The following is an 8,470-nucleotide window of genomic DNA, read 5'->3' as shown; positions in this document are numbered from 1 at the left end:
TTTACTAAACTATCCTTATAATTTAGCAAAAACAAAAATATTTTTTTTTATTTAATTTTACGAAAAGACCTAAATCTCCTTTCTTTTATGTTGAGAAGAGGGGAACGCCGCCTTCTTTTAGGATGAGTTTGCCGTAACAACCGTTGTCGCGAGTCAGGGAAACAAGGGAGGCTGCGACGTTGGAGCGTTCCTCCACAAAGTCGTTTAAGAGGAGGTTTGCGATTTGTTCCCAGATGAGACAGAAGATGGGCTCGTTGGAGGCAATTGGAGGGAGTCCGAGGTACTTGTCATCGCACTCTTCTGCGGAATCGGAGACGCGGAGGAGCCACTGGACGTCGCCGATGGAGTTTTCCAGCTGCATGGATATTGTTTTGAGTGCAGTGGTGGGAATGATGGTGAAGAGGCGTTTGATGAAGGTGTTGGCGCGGCATTTATCGACGAGAATGAGGGCCTTGTCGGGCACCTGCTCGGTGTCCTCGATGATCCGGCGCGTTGGCCTCTCGTACAGGTCGTTGCTGTTCCTGGTGGCTTGGCGGAGGAGGACGACTGATGCGTGAGCATCTTTCCTATCTTTTCCTAGTGAATTTGCATTTAATTTGATTGAGTTTAATCAAGAATTAATTATCTTTTAACCACTATGAATGCTACTTTGAGTCGTGTGCAATTCTGTTTATTTTAGGTAGCCTTTGGTTGGATTTGATGGAGTTTCCACAGAAAAAGAGAAGAAGGCTATATAGGGCAGGAATGGCTTAGAGGATGGAGAGGAAGCTTGTACAAATGGAATGAGCACAAGAATTAAAGGGGATGACTAGCGAGGAGCGACGCGTGCGCGTACCTAACGCGTGCACGTGATTTGGAGATTTGAACAGCGACGCGTGCGCGTACCTGACGCGTACGTGTGACACGCGAAGAAGACCATCGACGCGTACGCGTGACATGCGCTACGTGCAGGAAACGCAGTAAACACTGATTGTTATAATTAATTATGATTTAAACTTTAATTTTTATAAATAGGAAAATATATTATATTAGTTTTAGAAAATAGATTTTAAATTTACGGGGATTAGATATAAAAGAGAAAAGAAACTTCTCTTCTGGGGATTGCACCTCAACCCAATTTACAGTTGACCAGAATCCTAGTTTTCACTCTTTTCCATGAGCAACTAAACCTCCACTATTAAGGTTAGGAGCTCTGTCTATTTGTATGGATTGATTCTATTGTTTTTCGATTTTAATTCATGTACTGATTTATAATTTAAGAATTATTTTCGTTCTTTATCTTATGAATTTGGGTGGAACGGAAGTATGACCCTCCTTCTAATTGAGTTCTTGTATAACTTGGAAAAGCTATTTACTTGAATAACAGCTTGAAAATAATTTCTCCTAAATTCTAATTATCTGGACTTAACGGGATATGTGACATATGATCCTCTTATATTTGAATAATTAGGATTTTTGTGGCATAATAACTAGAATTAAACTTCACCCCCTAATTGGAATTAATTGACCAAGAAATTGGCAGTTGATGAAAGTTAGAGGAGACTAGAAAGGTCTAAGAAATTAGGGTCTAGCCACATATAGTTTGCCATGAATTAAATCTTGCATGATTAAAATAAATTAATAAGAAAAGTCAATCCGGAAAATAGATAACTCTGAAGCCTTAACTGTCTTCTCCATATTGTTTTTCTAACTTATTTACTTGTCTGTCTTCTGATATTCTGAATTTACTGTTTAATGCTTTTGAACTCTCAAACACTATTTTCTGCTTGTCTAACTAAGTAAATTAATCAACCGTTGTTGCTTAGTCCCTCAATCCTCGTGGGATCGACCCTCACTCACCTGAGGTATTACTTGATATGACCCGGTGCACTTGCCGGTTAGTTTGTGGTTATAAATTCCGTACCAAGTTTTTGGCGCCGTTGTCGGGGATTGATTGTTATTAACAACTATTAGTTATTTGATTGCTTAGATTAGGCGTTTTAGTTTTAATTTTATTCAAATTTTGCTTTTGTATTTTCGAAAAAAAATATAAATATAAATATAAATATAAATAAATAAATAGCACTAATATTTTTTTTAATTTCTAAAATTAAGTTTGGTGTTTCCTAGTTAGTCTTATTTTAATTTTTTTATTTAATTTGCCTAATAATTTCAAATTTTTTTTGTCTTAATTTTAATAGTAATTTTCGAATTTTAGTGTTTATTTTATTCAGTATTTTTTATTTTATCTCTTTACACAGGTTACCTCACTGGGAATTCTCTGCACTCTGACGTAAAGAGTTCCATCTTTTCTTGTCTTCTGTCTGTTTATGCGCAGGAACAGAGACAAGGAACCTCTTTTAGACTTTGATCCTGAACCTGAAAGGACTTTCAGGCAGCGTTTGCAACAAGCAAGACTTTACAAGGCTGCAGAGTCCACTTTGGATCCTAATAATGCTGTTAATGCCAATGTAGCAAATCCGAATGGGAATGAGCAACAAAGGAGAGTGCTTGGCTCTTACTCTACTCCTACTGCAGATCTTTATGGAAAAAGCATTGTAGTGCCTCCTATAGTTGCGAACAACTTTGAGTTGAAGCCACAATTGGTCACCCTGGTGCAACAAAACTGCTAGTATCATGGTCTTTCCCAAAAAGACCCAAATCAATTTATTTCTAACTTTCTGCAGATTTGTGATACTGTGAAGACAAATGGAGTGAACCCAGAGGTGTACAAACTCATGCTCTTCCCGTTTGCTCTGAGGGATGGAGCAAAGCTATGTCTAGATTCCCAACCCAAGGAGAGTTTGGATACTTGGGACAATGTTGTTACTGAGTTTCTTACTAATTTTTTCCCACCAAAGAAGCTGACTAAACTTAGGGTGGAGGTTCAGACCTTCAGGCAGAAGGATGGTGAAACTCTTTATGAAGCTTGGGAGAGATACAAGCTACTGACTAGGCAATGCCCTCCGGACATGTTCTCTAAATGGACCCAACTAGATATCTTTTATAAAGACTTGGGTGAAATGTCCAAGATGTGCTTAGATAATTCTGCAGGTAGTTCATTGCACAAGAAGAAGACACCGGATGAGACTATTGAGCTTATTGAATTGGTTGCTAGCAATCAATATTTATACTCATCTAACAGAAATCCTGTGAACTCTGAGACACCTCAGAAGAAGGGTGTTATTGAAGTAGAAACTCTTAATGCTATTCTTGCTTAGAATAAGCTTATGTCTCAGCAAATAAATCTACTTACTCAGCGGATGGGTGGCATGCAAGTCTCAGCTATCAATACCCAAAATCCACCTCAAGAGGTCTCTTATGACATAACAGGTAATTTTGTGCAAAATGATAATTATGATTATGCTCAATCCTCTTCTGAACAGGTCAATTACATGGGGAGTGCTCCTAGAAATTCCAATAATGATCCCTATTCTCAGACCTACAATCAGGGGTGGAGAAATCACCCAAATTTTGGGTGGAGAGAGCAACCTCAGAGGCCATAGAATTTTAATAATAACTCTCATGGTGGTTTTCAACAGAATAATTTTAATAACCACCAGTTTTAGCCATCTCAGCAAGCAACTTCTCAGCCCCAACAGAACAATGATTTGGAAGCAATATTGGCAAGTTTTAGACAGGAAACCAGAGCATCCATCAAGAACTTAGAGATTCAGATGGGTCAACTAGCCACAAAAGTTAATGAAATTGATCAGAGAACCGCTAATAGCCTTCCTGGTAACACCATTCCAAATCTAAGAGAGGAATGCAAGGCTATCACCTTGATAAGTGGACAAGTGGCAAGTACGGAAGCACAAGTTAATGAGGAGCCAGTTGAAAAAGAAGCTCCAAAAGAGAAGAAGGAAGAAGTAGAGCACGTCCCTCCAAAGTGTGCAGACAACCCATTCTCAGACTCTCTTGACACTTATCCTACATTGCCAAAGGCTCCTGAGTACAAGCCTAAAATGCCATATCCTCAGAGACTTCAAAAGGAGACCAAGGACAAGTAGTTTTCAAAGTTCTTGGAAGTCTTCAGAAAGTTGCAAATCAATATTCCTTTTGTTGAGGTTTTGGAGCAAATGCCTCTCTATGTCAAGTTCATGAAGGAGCTGTTGTTAAAGAAAAAGCCTTTAAAGGGATATGAGACAGTGGTCCTGACTAAGAAATGTAGTGCCATCATTCAGAATAACTTGCCAAGGAATATACCGGATCCAGGGAGCTTTCAAATTCCATGCACCATTGGGAGCACAACCTTTGAGAAAGCATTATGTGATCTAGGAGCAAGCATCAATTTAATGTCCTTGTCTGTGATGAAGAAACTGCAAATCCAAGAGGCACAACCCACAAGGATAGCATTACATATGGTAGACAAATCTATGAAGCCTGCATACGGATTAGTGGAGAATATCTTGGTCAAAGTAGGTAAGTTCTTCCTCCCAGCAGATTTTGTGATTCTTGACACAGGAGAGGATGAGAATGCCTCTATAATTCTAGGAAGACCTTTCCTAGCCACAGGAAGAGCTCTGATTGATGTGGAAGAAGGTGAATTAGTGATTAGAGTGCATAATGAGCAACTGGTCTTTCATGTCTTCAAAGATATACATTCAGTAGGTGAAGAAAATAGGTGCATGCATACTGAGCTTATTGATCCAAACCTTCAAAAATCCCCTGATGATGCACCACAGAATCTGCAGCTTAAACCTCCCTTGGTGACAATCAACAAACTTCTCCCTGACATCAAACCTAAGTTTGGTGTTGGGAATACATCATCAACCAAAGGAGAGGGTCCTAAAAAGAAAGTACCCAGAGGATGGAGAAACAAAAAGATCCCCACTAAAGATTTCTCCCCAGGAATGAAAGTGGTGTTGACTAGCAATCCAGTGTGGATTTATACAGTAAACAGAATCCTCTCTCTGGAGCATATTGAGCTAATTTATGGAGACACAGGAAAGAAGTTCAAAGTAAGGGGTGAAGAGATGAGCCCCTATGATCCTCCTCCTTAGAGGAGCTGACCGTCAAGCTAGTGATGGTAAAGAAGCGCTTGTCGGGAGGCAACCTGATAATTTCGTATCCTTAGTTATTTTTCGTAGTAGTGATTTTCTTATTTATTTGATTTTTATTGAGTTTTTATTGTTTTTCTTTCGTTTTAAGTGTGTTCTGATCACGCAGCTATTTTAGAATAGGAACCGAGTACTTCGAAAAAAAATGAGCACACGACGCGCAAGCGTCGCTGATGCGCACGCGTCATATGTGAGTGCGAGAAAAATAAAAATTGAACAGAGAGTTGGGCAGGAGTGGTGCTGGTGGCATGCCTTGCGCACAAGCGAGTCCATGTGTATGCATCATTCACGCGTACGCGTCGTTTGCGCTTTTTGCCACCCATGCGTGCACGTACCTGACACGTACGCGTGACCCTGAAAATCGGCGTTAGAGATTTGTGCTGGCTTGGGGCTGGAACTGTGCTAGAGGCACAAACTTGATCACGCGTACGCGTCCCCGACGCGTGCGCGTACTTTGCATAAATGGCCATCCACGCGTGCGCGTTCAGGACGCGCACGCGTCATATGAGAATTTTGGTTCCCAGACCACGCGAACAGAGAGTTGTGCGTGCACGAGTCCGCCTTCGCACGATTCGCACAAACCAAGGACACATGTACGCGTGCCATACGCTTACGCGTCACTTTCAAAATCGGGCGACCCACGCGTACGGGTGCTGTACGCGTACGCATCGCATGCACCGCACAACTCCACTAGTGCGCCGCCCAGTTTTGATTTTCATTCTCTCTCCTTCCCAAATCCTAATTCTCTCTCGTTCTTTTATCCTTTTATTCTTCTTTCATCATACTATTTATTTTTGTTTTTAGTTCTTCTTTGCTTGAGGACAAGCAAACCTTTAAGTTTGGTGTTGTCGCTTTGCTGATGGTTTTTCTGTTTAATTTTATGGTACCAAAGGGATGCGAATCATCTTCACGGAGGAGCACAACCTGAAGAATAAAATGGCCACTAGGATAACTGAGGTGGTTGAATTCCTTTCATCTATATTCCTTCCCGCTCTTACTATGTTATGTTCCGGTTTTCTGCTATTTTGTCTCGTTTATTGCATGATCCTTTATTAGATAAATTCCCAAGTTCTAGTTTAGTTCTACTATTTTGAAATTTTCTGTTATTTGCTTTAATGTTGAAAGGTGCCTCATATATTGCCCACTGAGCTTGAAATCAAAAAGAAAGAAGAAAAGATGTTGTGCATGAGAAATTGAGTTTAATTTTTAGAGTAGTCTCATTTATTCAAATGTGGTGGTATTTTCCGTGACTTTGAATGCATGACATGAACAGTGCATATTTAAATTTGAATCAAAGAATGTTGATGTATAAGGAACAGGGATTTAGAAAATTATTATGACTTCTCTGAAATAAACAAAAATTTAATCCTTGAAGCAAAAAAGACAGCAAAATAAGCATAAAAGTAAGGTCCAAGGCTCAGAGAATTCATAATATGATCCGGATTCTAATTCCAAATGACACTAACATCCCTCTGATTCAAAGGAGAGTGAGATGCCAAAACTTGTTTAGAGTTACAATGAATAAACCCCATTTTAAGAATAGACTTGAACATGACTAAACTCTCACTTCTCATGCAAATTCACATCTTAATCTTGCACTTATTTTAGTTGCTTAAGGACAAGCAACAATTCAAGTTTGGTGTTGTGATGCGTGAGCATCTTTTCTATCTTTTCTTAGTGAATTTGCATTTAATTTGATTGAGTTTAATCAAGAATTAATTATCTTTTAACCACTATGAATGCTACTTTGAGTCGTGTGCAATTCTGTTTATTTTAGGTAGCATTTGGTTGGATTTGATGGAGTTTCTGCAGAAAAAGAGAAGAAGGCTATATAGGGCAGGAATGACTTAGAGGATGGAGAGGAAGCTTGCACAAATGGAAGGAGCGCAAGAATTAAAGGAGATGACCAGCGAGGAGCGACGCGTGCGCGTACCTGACGCGTGCGCGTGATTTGGAGATTTGCACAGCGACGTGTGCGCGTACCTGACGCGTACGCGTGACATGTGCCACGTGCAGGAAACGCAGAAAACGCTGATTGCTATAATTAATTATGATTTAAACTTTAATTTTTATAAATAGGAAAAGATATTATATTAGTTTTAGAAAATATATTTTAAATTTATGGGATTAGATATAAAAGAGAAAAGAAACTTCTCTTATGGGGATTGCACCTCAGCCCAATTTACAGTTGACCAAAATCCTAGTTTTCATTCTTTTCCATGAGCAACTAAACCTCCATTGTTAAGGTTAGGAGCTCTGTCTATTTGTATGGATTGATTCTATTGTTTTTCGATTTTAATTCATGTACTGATTTATAATTTAAGAATTGCTTTCGTTCTTTATCTTATGAATTTGGGTGGAATGGAAGTATGACCGTCCTTCTAATTGAGTTCTTGTATAACTTGGAAAAGCTATTTACTTGAACAACAGCTTGAAAACAATTTCTCCTAAATTCTAATTATCTGGACTTAACGGGATACGTGACATATAATCCTTTTATATTTGGATAATTAGGATTTTTGTGGCATAATAACTAGAATTAAACTTCACCCCCTAATTGGAATTAATTGACCAAGAAATTGGCAGTTGATGAAAGTTAGAGGAGATTAGAAAGGTCTAAGAAATTAGGGTCTGGTCACATATAGTTTGCTATGAATTAAATCTTGCATGATTAAAATAAATTAATAAGAAAAGTCAATCCGAAAAATAGATAACTCTGAAGGCTTAACTGTCTTCTCCATATTGTTTTTCCAACTTATTTACTTGTTTGTCTTCTGATATTCTAAATTTACCATTTAATGCTTTTGAACTCTCAAACACTATTTTCTACTTGTCTAACTAAGTAAATTAATCAACCATTGTTGCTTAGTCCCTCAATCCTCGTGGGATCGACCCTCACTCACTTGAAGTATTACTTGGTACGATCTGGTGCACTTGCCTGTTAGTTTGTGGTTATAAATTTCGCACCAACGACCGGCTTATCGGTTTTGGCCTTGATATCGAGACAATCGTTGTGAAAATTTTGCGCCTCGTTTCGTAGAATTAAATAAAATAAAGGATATTTAGGTCTTTTCGTATTTGTTCACGTTTTTATCGTATCAGTACGTAATGAATTTATTATTGTACCGAAACAAACATCTTTTTTTATAGTGTATAAAAAGAAATTTGACAATATTATTTTAAAAAAAAAATTAGTGAATAAAATTCAAAAAATTCTAAGTTAAAATTGGAAGACTTTAGATTTGTATCATTTTGATTCAAAGAATAACCAATTATACAACTGATTTTATGGCTAAAAATACTATCTCGAATTTGAGAAAGTATGTGAAATGGCTTTTAACATCAACTTCATCGTTTGATACACAGACAACAAAAAATAATTTATTGCCGTAAAAATAGAATTTTAATAATGATACAGTTAATCATACTAA

This window comes from Arachis ipaensis, chromosome B10 (assembly GCF_000816755.2).
Source record: "Arachis ipaensis cultivar K30076 chromosome B10, Araip1.1, whole genome shotgun sequence".
Lineage (NCBI taxonomy): Eukaryota > Viridiplantae > Streptophyta > Magnoliopsida > Fabales > Fabaceae > Arachis > Arachis ipaensis.
The sequence above is the reverse complement of the archived record's forward strand: the minus strand, read 5'-3'. Positions refer to the sequence as shown.